Source organism: Copadichromis virginalis, unplaced genomic scaffold (assembly GCF_057382275.1).
Source record: "Copadichromis virginalis isolate Kocher_CV1m ecotype Utaka unplaced genomic scaffold, C_Virginalis_male_GT1.1 unmapped_scaffold_1, whole genome shotgun sequence".
In the NCBI taxonomy this organism is placed as follows: Eukaryota; Metazoa; Chordata; class Actinopteri; order Cichliformes; family Cichlidae; genus Copadichromis; species Copadichromis virginalis.
Window position 1 is genome coordinate 10,138,792 of NW_028188589.1, and position 12,282 is coordinate 10,151,073.

General features: G+C 42.2%; 1 long non-coding RNA gene across 1 annotated transcript in view; it reads right to left on the reverse strand.

The window, feature by feature from the left end:
• Nucleotides 1-3,194: 3,194 nt before the first annotated feature.
• The window catches only part of LOC146679808 (uncharacterized), a 180,381-nt gene continuing 171,293 nt past the window's right edge, over nucleotides 3,195-12,282 (reverse strand). The window contains exons 2-3 of the long non-coding RNA XR_014918485.1: nucleotides 3,472-3,751; nucleotides 3,195-3,361 (exon numbers count right to left, since the gene is read on the reverse strand). This is a non-coding gene — a long non-coding RNA (uncharacterized LOC146679808). The remainder of the gene's footprint in view (nucleotides 3,362-3,471; nucleotides 3,752-12,282) is intronic.

Below are 12,282 nucleotides of genomic sequence, written 5' to 3' on the forward strand. Positions count from 1 at the left end.
TCTTCACACAACTGTGAGGATGATGAAGAGGTTTCAGGACGAGGTGGTCAGCAAGCACAGGATAAAGCAGGGCCATGAAACTCTCTGGTGCAGCAGATGTTTAATCAGACTCAGCTTTAGGCTTCTTTTCCCACCTGGCAGCAAAGTAACAGCTTCACTAATGTGAACAGTCACAATGTTAAACGTTTCTATATCTTCATATATTTTTATCTGTTGATGCTGCAGAATAAAGTCTGTTAACAGAGTGCAGGATGTGTAGAGCAGGTCCAGCTCTCCCTTTACTGTGTCCACTTTCATCAGCCCCTGTGAAGTGACACAGAGTGCATGTGTGTCTGTCAGCTGTTGTTTGTTGTGAAGGATGGAACAAATGAACACACACTTTTAGAGAAATCTGAAAAAGCAACACGTGCTTGGGCTCCTTCTGTGCTCGTCTTCATTAATGCTGATCTTTCTTTCCTGTTTGTTCTTTGGCACAAGCTTCAGTCTTTTCTCCCAGGGCTCCTTCACACTTAGAAACACACCTACATTCATTTATACACAAACATCATGAAACAAAGGCTTTGTAAAAGAGGACATGAGATCCTCTCTGAACAGCACATTCATATCAAACACAGGACTGAACAGGATATACTGAGTCTGTGCTGTTTTCATTGTTACTTGCTGAGTATTTTTCCAGTGTTTGAAATGTGACTCAAGTCTGATTCTTCTACTGTGTGTGAACTCTAAGCAGCTGCATTAAACAGCTGCTTTTCAAACGAGGCTCAATCCTATGACTCTGTGAATGTAAACTTTTGTCACCTGCATGAATAACAATCCTTGATCTAGTCAGGACTGCAGTGCTCCTGTGATCCCAGCTTATAGATGGAGGCTAGCATGAGAGGCTCAGCAGCTAAAGCAGCACACCTGGGTCTCCCAGCCTATTAAAAGCAGCCCTTTGCTTCACCTGCTTCACTAAACATTATTATTATTATTTAAGCAGAGTGGTGTGATTCATGTAGGCATTGCTGTGTGACAGGAGGACTTTTCTTGAAACAGCTCGTGTGACGTGAGCTGACGTAAAAACAGTGATGTTAGCTTGATTCTCTTGGCTAAAACTATTTTAAAAAGAGGGTCAATCATGCAAATCTGCCAATAGAAGCCAAAGTTACAGCCCCTCAGAGTTTAAAGAGAAAAGGCCCGTTTCCAACACTCGGTTGTGCAAAGGGAAACAGGCCCACAGTGCCTGAGTGTGTGGGTAATTCTTCAAATAATATTCAAAAGCAAACATTTTTAAGCATGTAAATAAAATTCAATCATTTCTGCTCTTCAATACCTAAGAAATGAAAACTGGCAGATGGTCCCAAAATGTGAAACGCCTGGCTATCTGTGCATTTAGTGCTGCAAGTTTTCACTGTTTACCTTCAGAAGCATAAATCTTTGCACAGATAATGTTCATATGTGGATTCCTGGTTTTCTGCAGCTAATTGTGACCCAAAGCGTATTTTTAAAGTGGTTCCAGGCAATAAAGTCTAAAAATAAATACATCTACTTCCTTTTTCTGTGTTCCAGCCTCAGTGACTCTGACACAGTGCTGTAATATTTACACCTCTGATGAAAGCAGAGTTTGTAGTTGCAGAGAAATACTCGACTCATTTTGGGCATTTACGAGCAGGAACCTCAGAAAGCCCCTCGCTGCTTCACTGGTTAAGAAGCAAAGCAAACATTAGTTCACAGTGATGTTAATTAAGGCCCAAAGTTTAGGAACGAACGTCAGCACTTCACTAATGAATGTAATGCTGATTCATGTGCTTGTTTTGTAATGTGCATGTTGTGCGTTGCTATTTCCCATATTCTTTGGCACTGATAGATGAAGAGTCTCAGGCAGGACCGAGGCTGCCAGCTGCTGACAGTGAGCAGGGAGAGAGCAGCAGAAGCTGGGCAAGAGCAGGGCACCTTCAGCCCCCTTCATCAGTCAGAAATCATTTGGGTGTCTGTGTGAAATGTCTGATTTTTAAAATCTTTTTGTAGACATATTTATTAAATGTTTAACAATTATATAGAAGAAAGACAATGTAAAGAACAAAACCTGACAAAACAAAAATGAGTTGAAGTTATGAACTGTTTCTGAGAGACAAATAACACCAGGATCCTTTTTGTGTAGCTGACAGCTGGTAACTGTGCAGGGGCGGGTCTAGCAAAGTGTTGCCAGGGGGGCAGGTAGGGCATTAACAGGGAGAGGGGGGCACAAAGACATACTTTTCTTTCTTGTTCTCATTTAAAATGTCTCACTTTTAATAAATAATTATCTGAATCTTACAACAAACGTTTTCATCTGATGTAAAATGTATAGAAATCCATTATTGTACATAGTCATTTTTTAGGGTCCCATCATAATTTCTTCAGAAGTAAGTACTGCATATGATGCCAGTGTTTCCCACATTTTCTAGATTCTGCACCAGTACTGTGTGTAAAATGCATCAAAAAGTCCGTTTGATTCTTTCTCAGCTGTCTTTCTGTCTCCTTTCACTTTTTAAAGGTTGCCATGTTAGAAAACATATTTTGCCCTGCCGTGCTGTTTATTGATGTGGCAAATGAAAGGTTTATGAAAACATATCTAAATCTGTCATCAGTAATCAGCAATGATCATGTCTCACCTCTAGTCTCTGTCTTAATGTCAGGTTTCCACCGTGTGTTGTAGATGTTCAGGAGGTTAACTCGACCAACAGTCTACTTCCTGTTTAGAATACCAGGACAGGGAGGATGGTGCAGGTTTAAGTTTATTAGACTGATGCATGTATACCAACAAGACAGCGTCCATCACTGTGACAACAGCGTTTGTTTTCATTCAAAGGCTTTATGGTTTTTCCTTTAATACCTGGGGGGCCGGTCTCCAGTCAAAATGCCCGGGACCATTTTTTGTCCCAGTCCAGCCCTGATGTCAGATCTGCATGCAGTGTCAATGAGACGATCAACAACAGATCAGACAAAACACTCAGGCGGACACTCCTCTGTAGAAGGAAACATGGAAAGTGTGAGGTAATCAGTGCACAACATCACTTTGTATTTCAGGCTGTTTTTATATAGAACTTCAGCACCAATGTAAAAGTTCTGGTTTTAGGAAGATGAAGAACATTTTCAGGAAGGATGCCGTCTGCAAGCAGAGCTGGTTGAACCTCAGCGCTGAGGTCCAGACTACTTCCTGTGAAGACACGTGATGTAAATCTGCTGCTGTAACTTCACAGTTTACTGAAGCTAAATGCAACGTTACCATATAATCTGTTTTCAACAAAGGTTTCACTCCGTCCGGTGTTGATGGAATGATTCAGGCCGTACTCGTCAGGCTTCCCGTCGACCACACGCATTTCAGTCACAAACCCCGTGACTGACAACAAGGGAAACAGCAGAAGAAAAGATGTGAAAAATACTGGATGATGATGATGGAGGATTAACCGCGGTGGTTAAACTGTTTCCTGTCTTTGTGGGCGTACTCACAGGGAAGTTTCCAGGCACGTCAGTCTTGGTGGCTAAAGTCTCCATTTTCCAACATGTATCGCTACAGGTGCAAAGACACAACATTAATCATCAGTGTAAATATTTTAATGCTGTCCAAACGGTGTTTGCTTTGTCTGTCCTCTCGCACTCAGAGGAAACGAGGACGCCACCTTCAACCCATCTTCAGTTGGCTCAACCATGGCCGGACTTCCTGTTGGCTTTGTGACAGCAAACCACTTGAAATGAGAGCAAACTGCAGTCAAGCACCACTTACAGCAACCTGTGGACACGCAAATGGAAAGCACTGAGAATCATACAGAAGCATAAGAGCTGTTTATTGTAACACGTGTGTGTGTGTGTGTGTGTGTGTGTGTGTGTGTGTGTGTGTGTGTGTGTGTGTGTGTGTGTGTGTGTGTGTGTGTGTGCACATTAATAACACACTGATGTATGTTAGTTTGATTTATGCTATATCTGAGAAAACAACTGCAGAATTTTACATCAAAGTTTCCAAAGCTGATGTTTTGTTGTTCACTCTGTTTTATATTCATATAGTTTGTTGTTTTTAAATCAGTGGACAAAATAAATATTATCACACAAAATCCAGGGTGAAACATAACCAAATAACCTAAATGGTGAAGTCATTATAGAAGTACATGTTGCAAAGGTCAGCCTCCTGTATAGACTGCTAAACTGTCTGGGGGGGCCCTGCCTGTCCTCGTTGGATAAGCTCCACCCCTTTTCCATAAGACGGAGACATTTGTATGAAAATAGATGGGCAGTAAAATAAAAAATAAAAAATATTATGGATGACTCTGTAAATCAAAGTCGGCCTGAGGCAGAAGCAGAAACCATGAGGAGCACAGCACCACTCCCAGAAGGGCACGAAGTGAAGCCATAGCTGCTGAAGAGTGAAGACGTGATGATGGAGGAGATCACAGATGAAGATCTGCTGCCTGGTGACTCTTTATATAGAAGAGTGAGACTATCTCCCCACCAGCAGCTGCACTTATACAAACCCCAGGTGCTGGGATGGCTTTGAACATGTGACATTTTCTGCAAACACATGGACAGTTTCATAAGCACAAAGATTATTCCTGCAGCGGCAGAATCGTATCCACTGTGTGAGAGGTGAACGTCAGACAGTTCTTAGAAAATGTAGTTTCTCTTTAAGCTTTTAACGTCTCTTTTACTCCCATTTGTCTAAAACTACTTGACAGCCCTTCATGTCAGAGGTTTATTACCTGTGCAGGATGGAGCACATGGTCTCAGTCAGGCTGGACACGATCACTCCTACAGGAAGTAAATGTGATTTTATTTCACCTGTGAAATGATGAAAAACAGCAGAATAGCTCACGCTAACAAACGGGTGTTGAAATGTTTCATTTTCTGCTGTTTCACAGGTCAAAAAGGGCGTCGAAGCAAACTGAAGCTGAGCTGCTGCTGCTGTTGTAGTGCAGCATCTGCTGTGTGCTTCATCAGAGAACCTTCTGTACACAGCAGACAGAGGCTGCTGCCACTGAAGTCCATCTGCTAGAGAGCTTTAAACACTGGTTATTGAAGTGGCTTTGATGATACTGATACACAGTCTTTGCTGCTGTCACAGGACAGGGATCCACCAGGGAGTAGTTGTCAGGATAAAGAGCCTTCGCTTCTCTAAATATAAACTGGATACTTGTAGGAAACTTTGGGAAGCAGCATTTTTCCTCATATCGTCTAAACTGAAGTTAGCTCAGGTGCTTCTTCCATACTTGCTCTGCAGAAAGCCAAAGAGTTTGGAGCTCTGCAAACATTTGCAGCACAGCTGGATGTTTGTAACTTTGGTCACCTCTGTATCATCCCTCAGATTCTTTCTGCACAGCTTTGAAACCACGACAGCACGAGTGATGCTGAGGAGACGTCCAGTTTAAACAGACCTTTATTCCTGGAACACAAACACATGAAGGGATGCTGCTAAAGAAGAACATTTAATCGCACTAATGAATCAAGCATCTGTTTGTCTGTCAGTCTGTCAACAGTTCCTCTGATCGACTTCAGACTTGGTGGGTATTTTTGTTTTTGCAGCGGTCAAAGTCGATCAGCGTGTTGCTTTGTCTGCTGTAAATCTGCCTGTACAAAGGGAAACATGCATGTTTTAGATGCAAACTCACAACATGGCTGCATTTTTGTGATTATGTGTATTTTATATTGATTTATTCTATTATGTTTTGTATATGAATCTTTACAAGTGTGTCGATACAAAGGCTTGATTAAAACAAAGGTCTCAGCTGTGCTGTTAGGGATGCTCTCATATTTGTTTCAAATGTAATAAATCAAAGGATTTCAGGCTTTTCATCCTTTTTATTTGTTTGGTTCTAACAGCAGCTGGATAAAAACATGCAGGTGATGAATATAATTGTGTGATATTATGAGCATTGTGAATAAAGAAAGAGCAGAGATAGTAAAAAGGAAACAGGTGATGGACGTGAGATTTTCAGAACAAAAGCTCCTCAGTGAGACGATCACCTGGACACAAGGTCAGGCAGCTGGGACTCATCTAGAGAGCAAAATGGAAAAGTGATCTGTGCAGAACATCACTGTTGATTGCAGTTATTTACATCAGACTTCTTCTCTGAGATAAGAGCAGCATTTGTGGGAAAGATGACAGTATTTCCAGGCTGGATGCTGTTTGCAGGGAGAACTGAATGAAACTCTCCTGCACCTCAGCGCTGAGGTCCACACCTGTGAACACAGATGAGGTCAATCTGCTGCAGCACGTAGAGCTTTACTGATCAGCAGGTTCAAAGGATTCAGCAGAGCGTAGAGTCAGAGCTAAATGCCACATCACCATAGAGTTTGTTAACAACAGCTTTCTTTGCCCTTTGTCTCGATGGACTGAATCAGGGATACTCGTCATACTTCACCTCAACCACGTCACTGAGAGACCCCAGCCTGACACAGCAGCAGAGATGATGAAAGCAGAAACAGCAAACAGATGCTTCAGTTGTGTTTCTCTCTGTGTGTGCGCTCACGCCCACTTGTGTGTGTGAACTTTCCACGTACCTCAGCTTGTTTCTCCAACATGAGCCATCAGGGCTGAAAAACATCACTAACACATGAATTCTTTCTCTTTTTGTTATCACCTGTGATCATGTGTCTCATGTTTCTGTCATTCACCAGTTCTTGTATAGTTACGTGTAACTAGACTTCTGTGGGACGTAAATGATTGTTTTGTATGCAGATCTGTACAAAGGATGTAAACACTTGATTACAAAGGAGATCTCAGCTGTGTTGTTATGGATGGACTTCAATGTATTTGTTAAAAAAGAGAATAAAGCAAAGTGTTTTAGCTGTTTGGGAGTTTTTGTTTGATTCCATTCAGTTTTATTTCTATGGAGTCAAATAATAACAAAGGCTCTAGAACAGCCCTGAGTTTGTCCAGGTGACACTCCTCTGAAGAACAAAGACAAAGAGGAAGAAGGGGATTCGTTTTCAAGTCTTGTTTCTTTCAAAATAAAAGCTGAAACGTTTTGGAAGCATGATAATATTTCAGCCAGGATGCCGTCTCCAAGGAGACCTGCACCTCAGCGCTGAGCTCCACATCACGCCCTGTGAAAGCACAGATATAAATCTGCTGCAGTGAGAAGAACTTTACCCAACACAAGTGTAGAAGTAGACATTTGACTTTACCTACAACCTGTTAACAACAAAGCTTTCATTGCCTCTGTTGTTGATGTCATGTAGGACTAATCATACTTCACATCAGCCATGCACACGTCAGAGGATCTCCAGGCTTTCAGTAATAAAGCCAAGCAGATGATGTGAACATAGCAATAGTAAAACATGCATCATAATCAGCTGTATGTGTCGACTATGTGGCACCTCAGTCTTGTTGGCATGAAGGAAAGTTGTGTAACATGTAGCATAAGGGCTGCAAAGACATCATGTAGACAGCAGTCGTCTGTTAGTCGTAACGTATCTCCTGTTAAAGAGTTAAATGTGCGTTCTCCATCTCTGTCCTCTCACAGCTCGCCGTATACCAACTCCAGCTGTGGTAACCATGGCTGTGCCCATCAACACGCTGAAGCTGAGACGCCACCCGTCACTATGGCGACTCCAATAGGGTTACCTGTCAGCTGTGGACGCATGAAAGGAAAACAGCAGAAACACAGACATGTTTACTGGAACATTTCCTATTGACAGCTTTATGGAAAAGTGGGTTTAAACACTTTTCTATGTTTTATTTTGTTTATTTATGGATTTATTGTGAAAGGAATTTCAAAGGTTTAATTTGACCTTTCCCCTGTTTTTCATACAGACTGGAGACGAATGGATGGTGCTTTCTTTGTTTGTCTAAAGATAATGAATAAAACTCTACACACATCTTAAACCACCCTCGTTTCTATATATTTTGTTATATAAATGGAAAGTATATAAGACACTGTAAAAAGTGGAATATTATTTTATGCCATGTTATGCCCTTAGTTAAAGATTGTGAATTATTATGTAGTTTTAGTTTGCATTATTCTCCTGAATTAGAAGAAGCTGATAACTATTGCATTAGTTAAACTGATTTGCATTACATTAGACTGCTGATTTATTGTGGATGAATGATATTGTTTTATGATGCATTAAACTGCTGAGTTATGAGAAATACTGTTCGCAGAAAATCATTGCCTTATTTGTCTGATTAGAAGGGAACAGAATATGCTGGAGTTTTCTGCCCCATCTCAGCAGGAGCAGATAAACGGGGAGCCAAGGTCGTAGCTTAGGCGCCGTGTGAGAGAAAACGTGAATGTTTAGGCTTTTTATGATAAGGTGGAGGCACCAGAGGCTATAAAAGTTTGAGCAATGCTCCACCATTTTGAGATCTGATGCTGTCTGCATACAGTGTCCATCTCCCACGCGTGTGTTCATTAAAATCATCGTTTGACTCAACCCGACCGGACCAGTGTTGTTATTGTGGTTTTTTCTCTTGTTTCCATCCCCAATTTTGAACCTTAACATTTTGGGGGCTCGTCCTGTGGTATTGGGGTGGAATTTAAAGGTGTGGACGGTCCGAGGTTGTCGAACGGACAGGCACAAGCCAGTGGTCTGACGTGAGTGGGCATAAGCCGGCTTATCTAAAGGTAAGGCACTACCTGTTGAATTATTTCCAAAGTGTGCCAAATTGGATATGACTAAATTAAAGTCTACTCACTGAAATTACTGGTAGAGGGTCTGTTTTGATTTTGATGTGAATCACCGTGTGTTATGCAGTTAAAGTTGCTTCAGAGTAAGAAATATAAATGTAATAATGTTGGGTTTGAGTCCCTGGATATTGAGTTAAAGGCTCTGGTAGTTTGGTAGGGAATTGGCTATGTATTGTTATAGAAATTAGGTCAGAAACTGTTCCCAGAATTAACAGAGACTGTTTAATTGATTACAAAAAAGTTAACTTTCTTCGGTGAGACCCGTTATGATAAATTTGTCAAAATCGGTTAGGTGAAAATTATTATAGGACGGCAGCCCAGAAGTCTGCTAAGAAGCGCATAGCGAGCTATTTTCAGATTGTGTGTGAACATGCAAATGAGCTGGGAGGAGTACAGAGGACTTTTGTTGCTGTTTAGCGTGTTTTTTGAGTTTTATAATTAAGAGTTGCAAACAATGATAGATGCCTGTAATTAAAACGCTGATTTTGTTGATTATAATATTACAAATAAGGTTTTGAATGACTACGCTGAATGTTTGATATTCGGCTGGGTTTTGATATAGAAGAGACAAATCGAGCATGATTAATACTGGCACGTCAGCCGGCAGAGTAAGATTGTGATAAAAATGATATTAAATAAATCTCTCAGTGTGTTGATATAGGTGGCTACGGGCCTGGACCAACTGCCCCCACAAGCACAGCGGACGAAGTAAATTATAGTTATGGAAACCAAACTCAGCAAGAATCAGCAGCTGTGGAAAAGACAGCAGCTAGCAGAGAATTAAAGGAGAAATTAAGAGAAGCTTTTACACATAAAAGTGGGGCTAACAGACTTGTGGAGGTTGGGAAGGCGTCCGGAGCATCACAACAAAAAGGTGAAACAAAAACACACAAGCAGAGAAATGTGAGAGAAAGGCTCCTTTTAAGGTAACGCCTAGTTTGAGAAAAGTTAAAATCAACCTGCTTGCCTACAAATGCACACACATGCAATGAAGAAACAGCTTACACTCATGAACGTGTGAAGATTTTCCAGCAAGGTTGAAGCAGTGAAACTTAACATACACCCGCCGTTAAAGAATAAAGTTTATCCACTGCTAACAAATAAACTCTCTGGGTTGCAGGACAACAACTTAACTCCAAAAAAAAAAAAAAAAAAAACTGGTCTGACCAACCAGTGACGATACAACATATTTAGTGGCTAAAAAAGTCAAATTGTGACATGTTTTCTGCTGATTGATTAATATAAGTGATTACTGAATGAAAGAAAATTCCATTTTTGTGCTTTTAAACATGATCTTAAGAATTTTAACATGTACCTGTGTTGTCCTGTCAGCTTGGTGGGTTATGAGTTGATTATATGATATATTATATATAAGAGAAAAAACAAAAAAAGGGGGAGAGAAGGTTGACACAGGGCTCGGCCCCGGTGTTTCTCCCCTCTCTGAATGACACAGCCAATAAAACATCATTCTGGTTCGTTCGTTTTTGTTTTGTTTTTTCTCTTTCTCTTTTTCTCTCTTTCCTTTTTTCTCTTTATGCTTGATTACAGGCTGCTTTGTCGGCCCAGTAAGCCAGGCGGACCCTGGACTCCTGCTCTCCCTCCCTACCATCTTTGCTCTCTCCTCCACCATCTTGGATGTGACCCTGACCAAATGCTACAGCAGCTGGACCCACAACAACAACTTGAAAATGTCAACAGTGCTGCAGGAAAATGATCTCATGCAGCAGAGACGGAGAGAGTTAAATCCAAGGCCCGTTTCACTACACGGGGAGATTTCCGTCAGTGTCTTTTCTTTCTGAGAAGACTGAGAAAGGCCTGGCTCCCACCACCGATTCTGACCACCTTCTATAGAGGAACTATCGAGAGCATCCTGAGCAGCTGTATCACTGTCTGGTTCGGGAACAGCACCATGCCGGACAGACAAGCTCTACAGAGGGTTGTGCGGTCAGCTGAGCGCACCATCCGCTCCGAGCACCCTGACCTGCACTCAATCTACAGCAGGCGGTGCTGGACCAAGACCAGGAAGATCGTGAAGGACCTCAGCCATCCCAACAACAGACTGTTCTCTCTGTTCCTGTGTACGTGACAAATAAACATCTGGATTTGGAAAACGAGGCACTCGCAAAGCCACCAGCATTGTGCCTGATCGGACACACCCCTCTCACACACTCTTCACACTCTTGCCATATGGAAAAAGACAGCTTCAGCTGACAGAGCTGTGATGAGACGCCCATTAAGCCCAGAGGAAAAGTGAGGCCGAGCAAAACAACGCTGACCTTAACCACTCTGCATTAAAACTGTGCAGGACAGTGACGGACCAACAATGATCGTCGGGCAGCAAAAAGGGCGTGCCAGAAACAGGAGGAGTAACTGAGGTCAGGAGGCACCTCAGAATGGACAAAACACCAGGAGAAAATAAGCTGAAGGCACAGGTGTCGGGGCTCGGCCAGGATCTGACCTCTGAGAAGAGCCGAACAGCAGAGCCGCAAAAGGCCGTGGAGAAAAGCAAGGAAAACATCGATGGACTTCAATCTGAAGTGTACGGAAAAGATTGTGAGGTTTCTGCCTCTCAGTAAGAGCTCAAGGCATCAGAGCAGAAAACTGAGCATGGTTCAGGAGGAGCTGGCTGATTATCAAACCCATCAGACTTGGAGTCCCAGACACAGGACTTGAAATCAGGCTCAGGACCTCAGCAAGGAGATGAGAACAAAGCAGAACGAGCAGCAGTGACAGCAGCTGAACTTTGACCTGAACAAAATCTTGACTTGGCTGGGAGAAACAGAGGAAGAGCTGGAGCAGCAGCGTAGACTGGAGCTTGACACTGACATCCAGACGATTGAGCTGCGTATCAAAACCCTGAAGGAGCTACAGAAGCAAAAGGGTCAAGCTAAGGAGGAGTGGAATAAGGAGAAGATGCTGGACACTGGAGAAAAGGACTGCCTCAATTGGGGCCAGAACCAGTATGGACAGAACTTTGAGCAGCAGCACCAACGGATGCAAACGGACTGAAAAGGAGGAGGGCAGGACCCCAGGGCACGCTTCAGGCCGTGGTTTATCCAGAACACCAGAACAGGAAAGTGATGAACACAAACACCCACACAAACACACACATCTACATGCATTGACTCAGAATGAAGAGAGACACACATACGAACATATGCACTCGTTGATTGAGTGAGAATTGACACACACACACAAATCGAAATGCTGATTCAATTCACTGAGAAGTGATCCACACACACACATCTACAAGCTTGTGCAATAAAGAGTGATACACACACACACACACGCTGATGCAATGAAGAATGCTTTACTAACAAATGCTGCACACAAACATCCAAATACGGAGTCGGTTACAACAATAAGAACCCATTGATTATTTATTGGTTAAATGCATTTCATGCCGCCCAGAGGGCATTTGTGTAGATTTAGGGTAAAGGGTCTAAAGCAGTTTGTTTATGAAAACAATCCTTGTGTGTGATGTCTGTTTATGGCTCAAGGCCTCCACTGAATTGTTTACTGTGCTTCACACAGTTTAGCAAGGAGCAGTGGTACAGAGTGAAAATGATGGATGAACGGTGTGAGTTTTGGAGAGAATATGAAAAGGTTGTGTTGATTTAATTTGGTTGTTTAAGTTTCTGCC